Source organism: Phoca vitulina, unplaced genomic scaffold, assembly GCF_004348235.1.
Source record: "Phoca vitulina isolate PV1807 unplaced genomic scaffold, GSC_HSeal_1.0 scaffold23, whole genome shotgun sequence".
In the NCBI taxonomy this organism is placed as follows: Eukaryota; Metazoa; Chordata; class Mammalia; order Carnivora; family Phocidae; genus Phoca; species Phoca vitulina.
The window spans coordinates 17450384-17470260 of record NW_022589726.1 but is presented as its reverse complement, the minus strand read 5'-3'; positions in this window follow the sequence as shown (position 1 = coordinate 17470260).

Genomic DNA, 19877 nt, shown 5'->3' with positions numbered 1-19877 from the left:
TTTAGTTTAATTGATCCTGCTGAAGACTTGTGTAATCTGACTCTGAGGATTCATACCCTCTATTAATTCTGGTAAATTCTCAGCCATAATCTCTTTGAATATTGCCTCCTCCAATTCTCTTTATCCTCTCCTTGTGAACCAGTAACGTATGTTGGATCTTCTCATTTTCCAGCACATCTTTTAGTCTCTAATATTTTCTAGCTCATTATCTTCTTGTATTGCCTTCTAGACAATTTCTTCATATCTCCCCTCTGGCTCTATAATTCTTTCTTTACTTATGCTTGGGTTTCTTTTAATTCATCCATTTAGTTTCTTTTTAAACTTTAAAAAATTTGAAGTATAATGCACATACGTAGAAGTGCACAAAAAATAAATGTATTGTTGTATTAATTACTGTAATTACAGCTACAGACCGAGAAATAGAATGTTGCCAGACCCCAGATGCTCTCTATCTCCCCCTTCCTGATCACAACTGCCTTCTCTTTGTTGTGATCAAGAAGGGAGAGATGGAGAGCATCTGGGGTCTGGCAACATTCTTCTCCACTAGAGGTAACCACATTCCTGACCATTATGGTAATCACTTCCTTGTTTTTTTTAAAAAAAATGTTTTACCACTAAGTATCCATTCGTAAACAATACAGGTTAGTTTCATCTGTTTGGGGACTCTATAAAATAAATATTGTATGTAAATTTTTATGATCTTTGGACCAGTATTATATATTTAACATTCACCTGTATTATTGTGTTTACCTGTAGCTCATTTGTTTTTGTGTGTGTGTTTATATAATATTCCACTGTCTAATATACCAAATATTGAGCCATTCTACTGCTGTGAACATCTTGTAGTTTCCAATTTGGTGCTATTATGAACACTGCTGCCATGAACATTATGGTACATTTATCCTGGTACATACAGATGTGAATTTTTGTAGGTTATATACTAAGATATACAACTGCCAAGTCCAAAGGTATGTCTACGTTCAATCTTATCAGATAATGCCAAACTAATCTTCAAAATGTACTAACTTACACTCTGATCAGCAGAGAATCAGTATGCCCATTGCTTAACCTTGCCAGTACTTGGTGTTGTAAGAACAATTTTTAATTTGAGCCAATATGGTGGGTATATGGTAGTATTTTATTATGGCTTTAATTTGTCACTAGTAATTTCACTAGTTACTAATTAAATTATACGCTTCTATCTGTTTGGTTTTTATAGTTAGTGACCCTCTTAGATATGATCTATTGGCACTGAACATACATTTCTATTCCCTTCTATTTACCTTTCCATATAAGAGAATCTGGAAAGCAAACCAAATAAACACCTACGTACATTTCCCAGGTTCTGGTTACAAATTAGGTTCTACCAAAAAGATGGACTCATGAAAGATTTAGAAGGCAGAAACAAGGTAGGGGCCACCTTCCTGATACTCTTAGCACTGCATTTATCTTTGTCAATGTGAAAAGCAGGTATGATAAAGACAGTGAGGTGACTCTGACTTTCACTCCTTCAGTTCATTCAGTGATTTGTAAGCACCTACTTCCCTGATTCCTTCTTGTTTAAAATACCTAGAGAGATTTCTTTTCAATCCTGAACGCTGACTGATACAATGACTATTGCACTTCAAGTAATCTAAGATGATATCAAAGGTAAGAAACACCATTATTTTATTGACACTAAGAAAGCCACTGCGGCAATTAAAGTAAGACAAATGCTTTCCACACACTAAGCAATTTTCCCTACCTATTTAAAGAGTCATTTTAGATGTTAGACATGGGTTTTATAATTTATTACTCTTGTGTATTTATAAGAAAAGAAAATATAAGGGAAATAAATGAGTTAGGGCACTTCTAACACTTCTGCACATTCAGAATCCATCTCTTCTTAATGTCTTTTAAATTCCGTGCTTTTCCACACAACGGCATCTTCTGTGACTTCAAGAGCATCAGTAATGTAGCTTTTTGCAAGAGTGCTCCATATTGTCTCCAGGATTCGGTCAAAGTCACTGTCATCCATTCTGCAAATTTTGATGCATATGAACAGGGAATGACAACTACATCAAAAAGGCTGCCTACCCAGCAGTTATTGTGGGCAATATCCTGATTTCAGAGATAGTAAAATGTGAACATCATTAGAATTGATGAAATGGGGTATGCTTTTTATATCTAAAAATTCTCCTATGTTCTTTTTCAAATTTCTTTCTTCTTTTTTAAAATAGTATTTTGTTTTTTCTCATCTTAAAAAATCCTTCCTTTAGGGGTGCCTGGGTGGCTCAGTTGGTTAAGCGACTGCCTTCGGCTCAGGTCATGATCCTGGTGTCCCAGGATCGAGTCCCACATCGGGCTCTCTACTCAGCGCGGGGTCTGCTTCTCCCTCTGACCCTCTTCCCTCTCGTGCTGTCTGTCTCTCATTCTCTCTCTCTCAAATAAATAAATAAAATCTTTAAAAAAAAATTCTTCCTTTGTATCTTTAATCACATAAGTATATTTTGTTATCTGGATCTGATAATGTAGTATCTTAAGTTCTGGGGCATCCAAATTTACTATTTGATGTGTCTGCTGACATTTGTTCATTTGGACGGTTTCTTTACACCTCTGTAATTTTGATTTATGAGCTTATCTTGAGCAAGACTTTATCTATGGGAATTCTGTGTGGCCTAGCTGAGGTTGTCTCCTTTCCAAGAGGTTTTATATGTTTGCTTCTGCCAGGCAATAAAGCCTGGGATCACTTTTAATATTAATTTCTAAGCTAAAGAACCCTAACACTGTACATATGATATAAATTTGAACCCCAAAGTGGCATAAAGTGAGGCAAAAATATCTTACAGGAGAATGTGTTTTGATATGTTGGAATTCCTTTCCAGAACCATGACCAGGACAAACTTCTTTGTCCTCTCCCTTTACCAGTGGACAGATTCTTCCTTTTTATTTGGGCCAAATTTTGATTCCTATTTCTATATGACCATTAAAACCCAATCCCTAAAAAAAAAGTGAGGAGATGTATTGACTGGAGAAATGGAATGGAATACAAATTACCTACTCCAGTTAAATATATCAGATTGGAGGGAATAAAGAAACCAATCTAAAGATTGTATTCATGGGGCACCTGGCTGGCTCAGTCAGTGGAGCATGTGACTCTTGATCTCAAGGTTGTGGGTTCGAGCCCCACACTGGGTGTAGTGATTATTTAAAAATAAAATCTTGAAAAAAAAAAGTTTGTATTCAAGTAATTATAACATTTAAAAATGAAGATTCTGATTAGTGTTTAACCTTAAACCAAAACAAAACAAAACCTTTGGCTAACAAGATCAACAACTACTCCCAAAAACACTGTAGGGAATATGCAGGATCAGCTCTCACAATTACCATTCAGGTTTTTCAGCTTTCTTATTTTTGATCCCTTAAGAGATTTTTCTCTTTCTATCAAGCTTATTTATACATTTAAAAGACTATTTTAAGGGTGCCTGGCTGGCTCACTCTGTAGAGCATGTGATTTGATCTCGGGGTTGTGAGTTCAGGTCCCATGTTGGGTATAGAGATTACTTAAAAATAAAATAAAATCTTTAAAATAAATAGATAAAAATAAATAAAAGAATATTTTATATTTTATCCAATATTTTAGGTGTTTTTTTAAAAAATTATTTCTTTTTTTTAATTTTTATTTTTATTATTTTTTTTTATTTTTTTAAAGATTTTTATTTATTTATTTGAGACAGAGAGAATGAGAGAGAGAGAGCACATGAGAGGGGGGAGGGTCAGAGGGAGAAGCAGGCTCCCTGCTGAGCAGGGAGCCCGATGCGGGACTCGATCCAGGGACTCCAGGATCATGACCTGAGCCGAAGGCAGTCGCCTAACCAACTGAGCCACCCAGGCGCCCTCTTTTTTTTTAAAAGGTTTTATTTATTTATTTGAGAGAGAGAAAGCATGCACAAGCAGGGGGAGGGGCAGAAGGAGGGGGGAGGGGCAGAGGGGGAGGGAGCCGCAGACTCCAAGCTAAGTGGCTAAGTGCAAGTGGACCTGGGGATCCATGTAGGGCTCTATCCCAGGACCCTGAGATCATGATCTGAGCCGAAGTCAGACACTTAACAGACAGAGCCACCCATATGCCCCTCTAGGTGCTTTATAGTAAGTCATTCTTAATGCTGGAATCAAAAGTCCATCTCATTAGTATGTACTATGAAATTTCCATTTAACAAATGAGAAAATTAAGGCTCAAAGAGGTTAATCATTTTCCCAAGTTTACACCGATGACAAGTGGTAGAACCAAATTTCAATCTGAGGTTTTTTGTCTCCAAACCCATGCCATTTTCACTGAACCACAGTTAGGCAGCCTTGTTTTTTTTTCAATCTCCTGATACTACAGTGACATTTCCATATTTGCAGTTAATTGAATGATTACATTATTATAGCTGGAGATTTGAGTTATTTGTACTTTATAAAAATGCCATAATGAGGGGCGCCTGGGTGGCTCAGTCGTTAAGCGTCTGCCTTCAGCTCAGGTCATGATCCCAGGGTCCTGGGATGGAGCCCCGCATCGGGCCCCTTGCTCCACGGGAATCCTGCTTCTCCCTCTCCCACTCCCCCTGCTTGTGTTCCCTCTCTCGCTGTGTCTCTCTCTGTCAAATAAATAAATAAAATCTTTAAAAAAAAATGCCATAATGAAATTTTGACAAATTTCTGAATATTCTATTTTTTTTTTTTTTAAAAATAGACTTCTGGGCTTGGAACACAATTTAAAAGGGCGTCTTGTCCATCCCCTTGCCTCCAGACAGAACCACCCTCCAACCATTATTCACAGTCTGCTAGATGATAATTTCCCTTGGATTTAAGGTGCTATAGAAGACAAACTATAAATTCTTTTAGTCAAACTCAGGCTTAGCAAGTCTCCTGATAGTGGCTTATTCTTAAGTCTGAATTCATTCTTTCCTCTGTACCTCCGTCATTCCTGTTCACAGGGGAGAAACAAAAGAGCTTTCCTTGTCCTCTATAAATAGCATCTTTGCCCCTCCCCATTCCTGACTAACCACAAGCCCCTATGGAACCACTGATACTTTAAGCTTTCCCTTCTTTCTTCCTTTTTGGTCATGAATTTTTTTCTCGGCTGTAACTCCTAGTGAGTTATCTCCCCTTAATGATGCTGACGTACAGGACCCAGATAAAGTGCTATATAAATGCTAAGTAATCACAGCCAGGCTTGGCTTTGTGACACAGGTTATCTCAGGCTGTTGTGTTATGGGATCAGCTCCCTGTTGACGTTCAGGATGAAGTTTACCAGCTGTAGACTTTTTTTTTTTTTTTTTTTTTTTTGCAGTGAAACAGTTTTGTAAGTACTGGCGCTCTACTGGGAGCCTTCAAAAGAGAGCATGCTATTATTTGCCGGTCTGTCTGTTCTTCAACATGCACACATATTTGGCGCATTAATGTATACTGGGAGATGGGAGTAAATCCTCTGTGCTGGGTGTTGGGGGTGAAGGTGGAGAGAGAGCCAGAGAGAAGAGGGATTATGGTGCAGATGGACACACATCCGTAACACAAAGACCGGATCTGCTTAAAATGTGAAAAAGAAATATTTTGACTACCCAATACCAGACGACCAATGTGACTGATTTTTTTTTCATTGACTTGACTAAATCATCCCATTGTTTTGACGTTGTGTAACTCTGTAATCAAATCAAAGAACCCATTTCCAACATTTGTGTAGAATGAGTGACTGTAGACCTGCTCAGGTTTATTGTCTGTATGATACCAACCATCTCTGGAAAGGTGAAAATTTAGTCAAAGTCAATTTTAGTCATCACAATGTCAGAAGACATTTGGAATTTTGTCATTAGAGAACAGAACTGAAAAGTCATTTGGGCATTTTGTAGTCAACTGTGGTTATCTTCTGATTTTATTACCCACTCAAAACTTCTAGACACTTGGATAACATTGTGTGTGTGTGTGTGTGTGTGTGTGTGTGTGAATATAATATATAATATTCTAAGACTACAGCTAGAAGAAACTTCAGATTTTATAAACATTTTTCACATGTAATAGATGAAGAAAGAGTCAGGGAGAAAATGACTTACCAAAGGATATTTTATTGAGGGACAGGTGTGGACTAATAGTGGTTTTTTAAAATTTTTTTATTGTTATGTTAATCACCATACATTACATCATTAGTTTTAGTAATAGTGGTATTTTTTGACCCATCCAGGATTCAGCGCACTTTCCTCTCCAATACCATGCTAGTGGGGGTCCGAGATTGGACTAATTTCCTGTAGTTCTTTCAGAAAAAGGGCATTATGTTGCTTGAAGTAATGGTTAGCTGTTCTTGTTTCTTACAGACAAAAATAGGATGATTTAAACACTATTTTAAGTCTACTGCTGTCTTAGTCTGTTTTATAATATACCTGTGAAATGAATAGCAGTAACTCCATAGGACTTGTGTCTTTATCCGTATCTGAAATGGAGTATCTTTTTGTATATGTGCATTTCTTTTTTTTTTTTAATTTTTTTTTTTAATACAGATACAGCGAGAGAGGGAACACAAGCAGGGGGAGTGGGAGAGGGAGAAGCAGGCCTCCCTTGGAGCAGGGAGCCCGATGCGGGGCTCGATCCCAGGACCCTGGGATCATGACCTGAGCCGAAGGCAGACGCTTAACGACTGAGCCACCCAGGCGCCCCCTATATGTGCATTTCTAATATATACATGAATGTTATTCAACATCTCTGTGGGTATGTGTATGCATGTATGGGTTAGAGGGGTTAACACTATTCTTTCCTCCATGGGATGTATACTACTCGGAGCCTATCTATCAGTCTACCTACTAACTTGATGTCTAATGTCTATTGTTGGTGGCTCTCTTGCATACTTTTCTAAAGTGTTCAAGAAGAAACACAATCAGGGGGCGCCTGGGCGCCTAGGCTCCGAGTAGTATACATCCCATGGAGGAAAGAATAGTGTTAACCCCTCTAACCCATACATGCATACACATACCCACAGAGATGTTGAATAACATTCATGTATATATTAGAAATGCACATATAGGGGGCGCCTGGGTGGCTCAGTCGTTAAGCGTCTGCCTTCGGCTCAGGTCATGATCCCAGGGTCCTGGGATCTCATAGTACATACTAATGAGATGGACTTTTGATTCCAGCATTAAGAATGACTTACTATAAAGCACCTAGAGGGGCATATGGGTGGCTCTGTCTGTTAAGTGTCTGACTTCGGCTCAGATCATGATCTCAGGGTCCTGGGATAGAGCCCCATGTCAGCATGTTTGTTGCAAATACCTTTACCCAGAAATTCATGTTTGCCTCATCTTCTCCTGCCAGCTTTGTAATTCACCTGCTTCCCAGCCTCTTCTCCCATGACTCCCTGATGCACAGTTTCTGCTCAACCGGACTCCTGTACTCTCTCCACCAACACACGCCTTGTCTTCTCCAGGCTCTAACCTGCACAAGCCATTGCTCAACGCGGGATGTAAGTCTCTTCCCGCTTCTGCCCTCAACTGCATTTCAGTCTTCTCCCCAGCTCTGAACCATCTCCCCCCCTTGGGGATCACTCCCTTGTCTGATTCCTCCCAACTCCCCATGGCCCTGCTCCTCTGCCCCTGCAGGGATGTCCCTCTCCTCTCTTGTCTCTCAGTCTTCTCACCTTTTTTTTTTTTTACTTTTTTATTGTTATGTTAATCACCATACATTACATCATTAGTTTTTTGGACAGTTTTATTTTTTATTGTCATGTTAATCACCATACATTACATCATCAGTTTTTGACATCATTAGTTTTTGATGTAGTGTTCCATGATTCATTGTTTGTCTTCTCACCTTTCTTTCTGGGTCCTGAGCCTCTGTCCTATCTCCCCACACAGATGGGGGAAGGCTCCCGCTGGGCAGGGATTGGCCTGATCTCTTGTTCTGTGGTGGTCCCCCCCCCCCCAGGCAGTGCCTTTTTCCTGAGAGGGTGTTTATTGACAGACCTGCTGGAGTAGAAGCTCAGCCTTGATGCTGCTCCTCTCTTTTTTTAATTAATTTGATGTGTTTGGCATCAGCTCTGCTGCTAGAGGGTTATTTTCTAAGAGGGAGAGGAGTGTCCGAGGCCTTGCTCCTGTTCTTTCCCTTCCCAAATAGACTAGTATTTCAACCTGACAGCTCCCAGCCGGTCCTCTGGCTATGGAGCATTGAGTGTTTATTTTCCTGATGTTTTTATTCCAAAGTCTTTGCCAGGGTCATGTTGTTGAAGTTTGCCAAGTGACAGCAGCCCCTGACCCTGCTACTGAACCTGACACACTTTACAGGTACAGCTGTTGTCAGGAAATTATAGAAGCCAAAGGCAAAAGATAGCTTTGAGAGGTCATCTTGGACACGCCCCTGTCCCTGGCCTCGTACCCATACATTTCTGCTCAGGTAGATTAGAAAGATCTGGTGTTCAGAGGGTAATAGATGTCATACTCTTCAATTCTCATCCCATTATCTAACAGGCCTCACTGTCACTTTCATTATATGGACCCACAGATTTTCCTTTCCAATGTCAGGCCTTTCCTACTTTAACTGCCCCCGGAAAATGGATGATGATGAACATAACCTGCTGTACACTTGAAAAACTGAGTTAGAAGACGGGACATAATCCAGAGAAAGTGGGCCAAGGGATTAATTCAATCTTTAACACAGTCTACATTCCTTGCAAAGACCAGAGTAATTTCCAGACTGATTTAGCTGTTAGCTAAATGTAGACATCTGAAATCCTTCCTAGATCACCATGATAAACAGGTTTCTAAGTTTAGATTAGTCTCACCCACAGATTTCCACGCTTTTTGTCTACCCACATCCCAGTCTACACCCTGCCCCCAGCTTGGGCTCACAGAATGCTGGTGCCAGCCAGTAACACACACACTTACCACAGGCCTATGTAATGTCAGGCAACCGGTTGTAAGCAGGAGGAAGATGTCATCTAGTTAATCCATCCACTTGCCTCCATATATCTAGATATTTGGAACTGACCAAATGGAGGAATAACCCATTGAAGTTTTCCTTCATCAACAGGTCGTTAGCCCTAAAATTTTGTAATCAAGCAGTGTCCATGGACAAAGTTGGCTGCACCATTAATATTTCCTTTCTCCACTTGGCATGCTGTGGCTGGACCGGCTTACTCCCCACCTGGTGACCCCAAGGCTGGCTTGAGTGGCTTGGCAGTAGTAATAAAGAGAGATGCCAGTATCTCAAAAGTCTGGCAGGCCTCCTGACTATCAGACAGCTGCTGTCATTTTCATAAAAGAAGAAGCAGAAGGCAAAACAGAACTGCAGGAAGGAGACTGCCCCGTTCCTAGTGTTGGAAGGGGCCAAAAAATGGGAACTTCTTTCTTTTTTTTTTTTTTAAGATTCTATTTATTTATTTGACAGAGAGAGAGACAGCAAGAGAGGGAACACAAGCGGGGGAGTGGGAGAGGGAGAAGCAGGCTTCCCGCCAAGCAGGGGGCCCGATGTGGGGCTTGATCCCAGGACCCTGGGATCATGACCTGAGCCCAAGGCAGACGCTCAACGACTGAGCCACCCAGGTGCCCTGGAACTTATTTCTTGAGGGTGAGTGTAGTCTATTTATCTTGGGAAGATAATGGGGGCTGGGGGGAAATTTGGGTGAACCAATTCAAAGCAATATATCTTCATTACCTTTGGAGAAAATGCTTCACACTAGCCACCCTTGCAAGGGACCAATCGGGACCATTTCTACATAGTCTAGTGAAGCAAACAGTGATTGGGTATTTAGAGATGGAAATATATGAAACCAAATAATTCAGAAAATCTACTTAAAATCCTAAATCATCTAGATCTACACTCTCTTGTCTATATGTCAGATTAACTAATTGCCAAAGTTCTGCTTCATTTGGTGATATGTAGTTTCCACTACAGTAGGCCTGATCTAATTGGTTTATCTCCACAACTCCCAAGTCACAAAAACATTGTTTTAGCCCATCCCCCACTCTCTCCATGTCTCAAACCACTAGTGGGTCTGAAATAGTAGCTGAGGATAGAGGAAGAGAAACTCAAGGTTAAGACATCGAGAATGTTGGGATGCCTGGGTGGCTCAGTCAGTTGGGTGTCTGACTTCAACTCAGGTCATAATCTCGGGGTCCTGGGATCCGAGCTTGAGCTCCACCACTGGGGCTCCACGCTCAGTGGGGAGTCTGCTTCTTCCTCTCCCTCTGCCCCTCCCCCTCCCCCTGCTCTCTCTCTCTCAAATAAATAAGTAAAATTTTATTTAAAAAAAGAAATAGAGAAGGCAAGGGGCACCTCACTGGCTTAATCGGTGGAGCATGTAACTCTTGGCCTTGGGGCTGTATGAGCCCTGTGTTGGGTGTAGAGATTACTTAAAAATAAAAATTTTTGAAAAAAAAAAAGAAATAGAGGAGCCCAAATCACCCTCCTTCCCCCTCTACAGGTATCTGGGCTGAAGCAAACCTGAGTTAGGGAGGACAGAAGATTTCACATTAAATCAAACTCAGCGTCTTGAAGATACATTGGACTGGACATTCTAACTACAGATTTGGAATTGTGTATATGACTTGAAGTTGTTATAGGACTGTTACCTGAGAGTGAGCAGAAGAGTCTTGGGGCTCCTAGGGTTTTAATCCAAGGGTCAAAAAGGATTACCTAACAACCACTGACATTTATAATGAGTGATGGAAGATAAAAATCAAGTTGCACTTTGTCTGTTAAAGGGTGTGTTAGTTAAGGATGGACTGGGTGGCCATAATATACTCCAAAATGTACAGTGGCTCAAACACAATAGAAGGTTATTTCTCTTTTAGGTAAAGTCCTAAGCAAATGCTTCATGTCAGTGGAAAGCTCTTCTCTACATGTGATTCAGGGGTCCAGGCTCTTCCTATATGAATGTCCACTATTCCCTAGGGCCTAAAGGCTGGCGTCCAAACTGAAGAAAGAGACAGGGAGCATGGGAGAAGGGAATAGGGACACATCCACTTGTTAAATCTTTGGCCAGGAAATGGCATATACATTCCATTGACCAGAGCTCAGTCACATGGCCACATCAAACTGCAAAGGAAGCTGGGGAATGTAGTCCAGCTGTGAGTCCAGGAGAAGAACTCCCAGATTTGGAGCAGTTGCTATAGAGACCCACCTGGAAGATCCTCATGGAGAACTAATGGTTCAACCACAATGGAGAGCATAACTGTGAGAATATTTTTTTCTTCAAAAGGAAGATCATCACTCCCCAAAGAGACTTTGTTCCAGATAGTGTGTGTTGATGCATGGGGGAGAGTAAAGATGGAATGGGGGAGAAATTGAGAGGACTTTCCTGAAAGAACAGAAGTAATCCCAATCAGGTGTCATGAAGATGGACGAGGATGGTGTAGCTTGACTACTGAGCCTTCCACTTCAAGAGACTGTTTCTCCCTGCCCCCCGCCCCATGGAACCTCTAGCCTCTTGTGTAATGAAGATGTGCCTGAAACCCCTAGATCTTGAGGAGCCTGGAAGTAGACAGTCCTCTTAAAAGAAAACAACAACAACAACACCCTTTTTGCTACTGAAAAGAATCTCCGGTAAAATGTGCCATTGGATACAGAAGCCAGTAAAATCCAGCGAATGCAGAAGAATTGCCTGGCCCTTCAACCCTAAACAAAATCATATTTTACGTTAGATTAATCATAAAACCGAATTTAATTTTTTTAAGTGCCTCATTTTGGTAGGATCAGAAGACACATCTGGCAGGGATGAGGTCATCACAAGAAGAGTTTGAATATTTGCAATTAAAAAACACCCGCCTCTTTTGGAGTCTCAGTCGAGGTGGGAGCAAACAGCTTCGCAGGACCCATCACCGAAGGCAAAGTTTCCGAAACTCAATCTCCTCTGTTACCTATATTCCGGGCCCCTAGCTCGCTATTAAAAATAAAGGGCGTCTCCTTTCTCACGCAGATGCACCGTTCTGCAGCGACGCTCACTACCGTATTCACGTCTGTGTGGAATTTCACTGGACTTGTACGTTAAGCACCCTCCCCTGCCCGGTTTCTTGAGATGAGCTGGGACACACGCTGGAAAAACAAAACGGGGGAGGGGAGGAGGTCTGTCAAATCCCAAAGCAAAGAGCAGCCAAGGCTTCCTAAGTAAAGGAGAAGGACTTGGGGAAGAAATAATCCGTTAGTGTAGGTACCGCGCGGTTGAAATTACTCCCCCTCCCTCCAGTGCCATCATTAAGAAGGACCCCGTCCTCGCCTTTAGGCGTGAGCAGCTCTGGGGGTTACAAAGCTGCAAAGAGCGGTCTTTGGAGGCTTGGGGAGTCAGCAATCCTTCAGTTTCCCAACCCCACCCCCTCCTCGCCGGTCCACGAGAAAGCCGGGTCCGAAGGCTTGCAGGGTCCGGAGCCCTGCGCCCCGGGCTCGACTGCGGGGCTGCATCCCCGCGCCCCCGCCCGCTCGCCGCCTGCAGCCCGCCACGGCCGCAGCTCGGACTCTGCCTGCAGAGGGGGCCGCCCTTCTCCAAAAGCGGCTTTGGGGAGCTCTGGGTCCCAGCAGGGCCACAGCGGGAAAGTGACTGGGTCCCCCCAACGTGGAGACGTTGCCGCGGGACCCAGCTCCTGGAAAGGGCGAGGGGGCGCTGGGCGGCTGCCGGGCCCCAGTGCGGCGCCAACACATACAAGTTCTGCTAGAAATGTTTGAAAATCAAGTTTCTCCCCGTTCGGGTTTTTTCCCCCCGTTTCAGTCTATTCCCTTCAAAAAACCAAAGACGTGGGCGGGCGGGCGCCACCGGGTCTGGGCACTGAGGTTCTGACTGGGGCAGATTTCGTTTGGTTCAGGTTGAGAAAATAAGGGTCGCCCTGTCCCAGGCTGGGAACGTGGGCCCTCTGTCCCTGAGCCGTGCAGACCTCCGCGGCTCCCTCGAGGAGGGGCGCTCTCCCGGCCGCCCAGAGCCTCGGAAGGTTCCAAGGAGACCGTGCGCACCCCTGGACCCCAGCTCCCTGCGGGGACCGGTCAGGCGAAAAGCACTGAGCGCCGCTGCCCGCACCCCTCGAAGCCGCGGGCCTGAAAGCGCGGTCCGACGCACGCTGCGGCGAGGCGAGAAGGCGGCGAGTCCTCGGCCAGCGCTCCTCGCTCGGCTTCTGCTAGGCCCTCCGCCTGATTTCGGCTGGAGGAGGTGGTCGGTTTTCGAGGGCAGAATACGAGGCTACAGGGAAATTGGACGGGAAGGCAATACTCCTGAGCTTCTTGAACGGCCCTGGGAGAGAAGAAAAATAAAGAAGTTACTGATTTTGAAAATAAAGATCTGGAGCGAGATTATGATCCCACTGGCTTTTCCACTGAGGCTCGCCCCCACCCCCTACCGTGCACGTCGGAGCTGGCTCCGTCCGAGAGAGCACGAGCACGGAAAAAATGCCTTTTGGGCCTTGAGAAGCGGGACCACCCCCCAGCTTTGGATACTTAAAGCTGAAGCTGCTAAACAATGAGAAAATGGTGGAGAGGGAGGCGTTAAGGGGGTTTCTTCACTGCCCTAGGGGTTTGTAACAAAGCGGATTTTGAACTTACTACAAATACGTTCCCTGTTCACATAGCGTAGACATCATTCTTCAGGTCCACTGTGTGGGGCGGGTCGCCGCGGCAAGGTTCTCGTGGAAGTGGGCGGACATACTCCAGCATTCTAAAAAACATTATCACAGCGAAATCGTGGGAAAATTCAGGCAACTCTTCCTCTCACTTACCTTTTGATTAGTTGAGTAATTCAGGAAAAGGAGAATTTTGGTTGCTTGTGGAGACCCATCATCGCTGGAGAGGAAAGAGAGAGAGAGAGAGAAAAAAAAAGGAAAATCTAATAGAGAACCGTGGAGTGTGTGCTGAGATGGTGGAATGGGTCCTCTGTGCATATTTTCTGGTGTAAAAGGACAGAGTCTGCCTTTCCCGGGCATCAGTTCCAGGAAGGATATTGCTTCCACTGTGGTAAAAGGCATAGTGCTAGATAAAGTTACCAAAAGGTGCAGGTGTGTATGGTGGAAAACAAGAGGTTTCTACTTATATCGCTGGAAAACATCTTTCTTGGTGGGAATAATACTTGGGCTCTAGTTTTTTTTTCCACGGTGATTGAAGCTGGGTAGGACCAACATCCTCCACATAATCCTTAGGCTGAATATGCACTTGCAGAGTGAATCTGGGGCATTACTCCCCCTGACTTGAACTGGCAGATTCAGATCCATATTCTAAGCTGCGCAGAGCATCTGAGAAATCCCTGCTGAGACCAGAGCCTGAGGAGTGAGCCCTGACAGGCCAACGTGAAGACCAAGGGGGTGTCTCTGTACCTAGCACGGAGCTGGGCTCTAATGGCTGCACCCAGGGAGCCGGTACCCTGAGACCAAGGGAGCAGTTACTTTGGGGAAAGGGGGGTTGGGATGGGGCGTTCTTCTTCCCTGGATAAACCACATTTGGGAAACTTTTTTCAAGGGTGGGGCAAAGTTTTGACCGTTGTGAGCCCACTTTTCTTACTGGCAATGTTTGAAGAGAGAAATTCACCACTGTTTATGATCCTGTCCCTACTATTTAAAGTACAAAGTATTCTAAAAAAAAGATTTAATATAGGAAATTTGTAGACCCACAGTGCCCCAGATTTAGAAGTACATTTGAAGCATGCCCAACTGGGTTGTCGCCCTGGGTTTCTACACAAAACAGGACATGCGACATGCAGCAAATGACAACAAATACATAGTCACACCGAAATTAATACTGAGATTTCTATCATGTGAACAATTTGCTTTTTCTCCTTTACCGTTATGCCAGCTAAGATTTAGACAGCTTTGCAGAAGTCCTTTCTCATGGCTTTTCTGCCTCTGCCCACCCGTCCTTCCCACCCACTTCCCCCCACTTTTTTTCTTTTTTTGAGCCAAGAATTCTCTCACAAATTTTCTTAGTAGGTGCATGATTTTTTTCAACCACTTCCCTATCCCAAGACTGGAGATCAGGAACAGAAAATAGTTTTGTTTTTTTTTCTCTTTCCTTTTGCATTTGGGAGGTGCCCTTTTCCCCAGGAACAAACGGACAGGGAGTGAGAAGGAAGGGAAAGCTGGGTGATTCTTGGTCTTGGCAGTGGTGGTTGTCAACAAAAATTTGCAATCGAGATGCGACCCTGTAGCTAAGCAGAGGGGTCCCCGGAAACACAGGGACCTGACTCCCAAACCCCCCGCCGAGGCTCCCAGTAGCACAGCCTAGCATGCCTGGGCAGTCGGGTAAACCCCCCGCCTCCCCCCACCCCCAGAGCTCCCAGGGACCTCGTAGGTCTGCTCTACTCCACAAATGAATGTACCCACCTGTGCGCTCGGCTACCGGTGCCCACCGAGTGCACGCAAGCGCATCCGTCCGGATCCCGGGGGCGATCGCTCCTGGCTGTTCGGCTCGGGCCCGGCCGCGGCGGGGAGCGGAGCGGGTGCCTCCCGATGCGGACACTCATCCCGCTGTCCTCCCCTGTCGGCCATTTATTGTCCTGTGTGGAAGCGGCTTTCGCCCAGCTTAAGCTCGGTCGGAATTAGTGAAATCAAATACTCAATAATTACTACATGTAAAACAACAACAATCCCCAAATCAGCCTATTAAAATAAACGAAGGACCTCTCCAAGTCTTGGGAGCAATCCGGAGAGAAAAGGGAAAGGAGTCAGAGGCTGGCGCCGAGTTCCCGGCGTAGGCAGGCGGCGGCGACGGCTCCGGCTTTGGGGGGACCCGGCATCCAGGCTCCGGAAGTGAGCCGAATCTCCTAAAGTCCGTGCCCGGAAAAAAAAAATTGCGCTGAAAGAACAGTGTCAACTCCAGGATTCCGCCAAGTTTGGCCAGAGGGCAGCTTGGTTTCCCCGCAGGCGCGTGATTCCGCTAAGCGATAGGGGTGGGGGGGCGAGGGGTGGGGGTGGGGATCTGAGAATTACACAGTGCAGAGTTGCTCCTGCATATCCTCAGACCTCTTAAAACTAAAATTGTAACAAGCATTTCTGCCTTACCTATGCTTGAATACCATGACCACGACACAGCTCAGTGCATCAGAGAAAACACCGGTGAGGTGAATTAATGAACACGTGTGTACCAACGTGTATCTTCGTCCACAAAACGGTAGGTCCACCCGTCCCCCCACACACATGCCGGCATGGGCATAAAGACAATGAAAGGGTTTATATTTTAAAAATTAAACATGACTGTGTTTCATATTCAAGGGAAAGATTTTTGAAGTTTTTACGAAGATTACCTCATTATCTGCATATGGGTATCTGAGGGCACATATCTTGTGTTAATATTTATCTAAAGTTCCTCTAACAACCAGCAAAGCATATATTATGTACTTATTTGTCTAGAGATGATAGGTTCTATAATAGATGAAAGAGAAATAAATCTGTATTAGTTCTTTGGAGGGAAATTCATTAATAAGCCAAGCACTGAAAAGAGAGTTACAAGTATTTTGAATCACAATGCAGATTCTGGCGGAAAAGGATTTTCTTAAGGCTTCAGAGTAGGCAAGGAATTGCACAAGGTTCCTCCTCCCCATGCCGTAAGAGTAGCATGTCTGCAAAACTTGAGGATGGTCTTTTCTCACATCCGTTTGTTTATAGTGGCTTAGTGGAAGGAGAGAAGGTCACCTCTGGAGACAGCTGGAATTGGTGGGTTCGCAGAATCTCCCCAAGCTCCCATCCTAAAAGTATTTCCTTTCCTTTCACCCCTACCCATTCCATCAGCCTGCCCCAACCAGCACCCCTGCATGACCAACCGGTAAATGTCTCCAAGCTGTACGAGCACAATGCACACCCATCGCAACACGTGTTCCTCAGCATGGGCACGAACTCTCCAGGAGTGTCCCAAAGCCAGGACTCAGCAATTATGCTCCTTAGAAATGCAGAAGTCCATCAAGTGTGAGGAGCCTGGGGTGGTCTCTATGCCTTGAAAGGTATTTCTTCTTATCTGAGTTCAATTTTCTCTGACTGTGCAAGCGAGTGCAGTAATCTTTGGGAAGGGAAAAAAATGGATGTCCCCTCCCCCTTTCTAGTTATTCAGATTTCATCCACTTTGCTGCATGTACAAGGCAACACCACAACTGAGAGAAAAAAGTGCTCCTAAACACTCCCTAGAGAATGGGAATTTGGGTGAGAGGGAGGAGGCAGTGAGGGAAGAAAAGTCTAACACCCTCTCCCCAAGGGTATCATAGGGATAGTTTCCCACCAGTCACTAAAACTGCACCAAATTATATCTTTTAAGGAAGATTGAATTAATTACCACCTGTTGGAATCTTGTTCCAAAGTACCGCAACAAACTCCCTCCTGCCTTTCTGCTCCACAGATCCCAAGCCAGGTTGGCTATTTTAACAAAGGGGTTTATTTGCATCCCCCCCAAATTTAGTTGAGTCTTGGGTCCTCACTTCCCTTTTTGGAGATGGGGAAATTAAATTTTCTTTCTTTTGATAAAGCATCTTCTGGAGGTCCTTCAGTTGCTTGTGTCCTGCTTGATTATTTTCAAATTAGAATGATTAGACTGTATCTTCTTCTGTGACTTCTGAGGGTGTCTGGTCATGTGGAGAACTAAGCTGTGTGATTTCCCCCCTTCCTCATGATGAAATGTACATATATACTCCACCATCTGCCTCTTAGGGGTTCCACCAAATTCCAGTTCCCAGCATCACGGTGGCATTAAGGGGGTCTCTCACCTAGTTAGAAATGAAACCTCTAGCCCTTCAACTCTTTTATATTTAGTCATTCTTTGGGACAGTTAAACAGTCCTCTTTGATACAGAAGAATGATGTATTGGGGTCCACAACCCCTCCTTTTCCTAAGAAAAACGCTATTCTCCATATCTTCTTTTAAAGTAACTAGAAATCTGAAAGAGAGAGAAATTGGTCAGCCTCCTTCCTAGGAGCCCCAAATCTAAACTTTAAAAGATGGAGGAAAAGATCAAAAGTGATAAATGCCTTTTCCAAGCATTCAGTTTGTTGGCTTTCTGACCAAAAGGGGCCTTTGTTAGATCTCTGCAAGAAAGCCAAACCCAGCTCCCAGCAAACACTCCTCCACCTCTTCCCCACCCCCCTCACTCCCTTGTCTAACTTGAAAATGAACTTGGACTTCCCTCTCAGACAGGCCCTAAAACCAGGAGAGATTTTATTTGTCTGTTTCTGAAGGGCTTCCTAAAAGGGGGAGGTTTTTTGGGGGGGAGAGGAGGGGAACAGAGGGCTCTCACACACAGCAGAAGATGGGGTAGGGGTAGGGGGCTCAGGGAGGCAAGAAAGGGGAGGAGGTACTTGTTAATTTCTAAACTCCATGTTAATTCTCTGAATTTCTTTTGTCACTGGAGGGTGAGGAAAGGGCAAGTGACAGGCTGAGATGTTGCCAAGAGAGACAAGAGAGTAAGAGGGATGAGATTAGAAAAAGGATGGCGCTGGGGAAGGAGAAGATGAAGAGGCTGGGAAGGGGTTCTGTCAGGAGGTTGGCCAGGCTGGGAGGGTGGGGCCAGAAAGCAGTGGAAGAAAGAGGGCTGGGGTAAGGACCCAGAAACCACTGGAGGAGACTTCCTGAGAATTCTCCATGGCAGGGGCTGAATTCCCCGCCAACCCAGTGCACCACCAGGCAGGGTCTGAGATTGTGGGCAGGCTGGTGGAGAATCCAGGAAAAGATTGGTGCTAACAGCCTGAACCTGAACCCCTGTGTGGATCCCTGCAGAACTAGAGAGGAAAGTTTGATGTGGTTCCCCAGACTCTGGGCCAGCACCGCAAGTCCTAGTTGGCAGCAGAAGGGAGTGGATTTCTCTGATGTCTAAAAGAGGGAAGTGAATGGCGTCTGGAGGAAGAGGAGTTTGGGTTTGAGAGTGGAAAACTCTGAAACTAGGAACAAAGTGATGCCTCAGCCATCCTGGTCCCATCTTCCCTCAAGCTGGGGGCCCAGGGAGGGAGAACAATAAAGGTAGAAGATGCCAGGATGGCAGCCACTGCCCAGGAGGTGAGTTCCCAAGCTGGCAGGAGAGGTCTGGGTGGCCCTTTTCTGATGCCAGGCAGTGGGGGTGGAGAAAATAAAGTAGAGCATGTTCCAGAAGGATCCAGGTGCCTGGGAGGTGGCATCTGTGTCTCCATACTCCTTGGGTCATCCCCAACCTTCCAGAGCCCAGAGAGGGGGAGGGAAAGAGGAGAGGAGGAGACTGGGCTAGGCCAGGGAGCCCCAGGGTCAGTCACTTTTCTTTCCTTCTTCACCTATGTCACCTTGGCAACCCACCAAGAATTTGCCCTGAGTGTGTGGGAGGCTCTCTCACTCAGACACACTCTCAGGGGTGCCCTCCCCTAGGCCTTCCCTGAGCCCCCAAACCCTTCCTGTATGTGGCCTCTTAATCCAAAACATCCCTTTCTTTCCTGGATAGCTCAAGCCCTATGTCCTCTGTAATCCACAAATCTCCTTTTCCACTCTGCAGCCCGTGCCCTGGACAGGAAAGGGCCCCCCAAACTATGCCTGCCCACCAAGGCCCCAAGTCTGGGCCAGAATCCAGACCCCATGGTGGTGAGGCTCTTTGTTCTCCAACAGCCTCAACCCACCCCCTCCTTTTTTTTTTTTAAACTGGAATTTCTCCCATAAAAAGGGGGGGGGCAGGAGCTTGAGAGCTTCAAGCTTTTTTTTTTTTTTAATCCTGGGGAATTTGAAGGAAACAGAAGAAATTGTGGGGAAAAGAAAGGGAAATCAACTGATGCTTAATTTCCAGAGAGAAGAATCTGGGACATACCAACTTCATTCCTCTCAGCCTTCTCTCTAACCTGATGTTTAAGGTACGCCAGGCCCTTAAACGGGCTCATCAGGCTTGCACCCTTCTGCTGCAGACACTGCTAACTCACACCTCTGACTTTGTCTTTAATACAGTGGGCCAGGAATTCCACCCTCATGTTCAGAAAGCCTCAGACA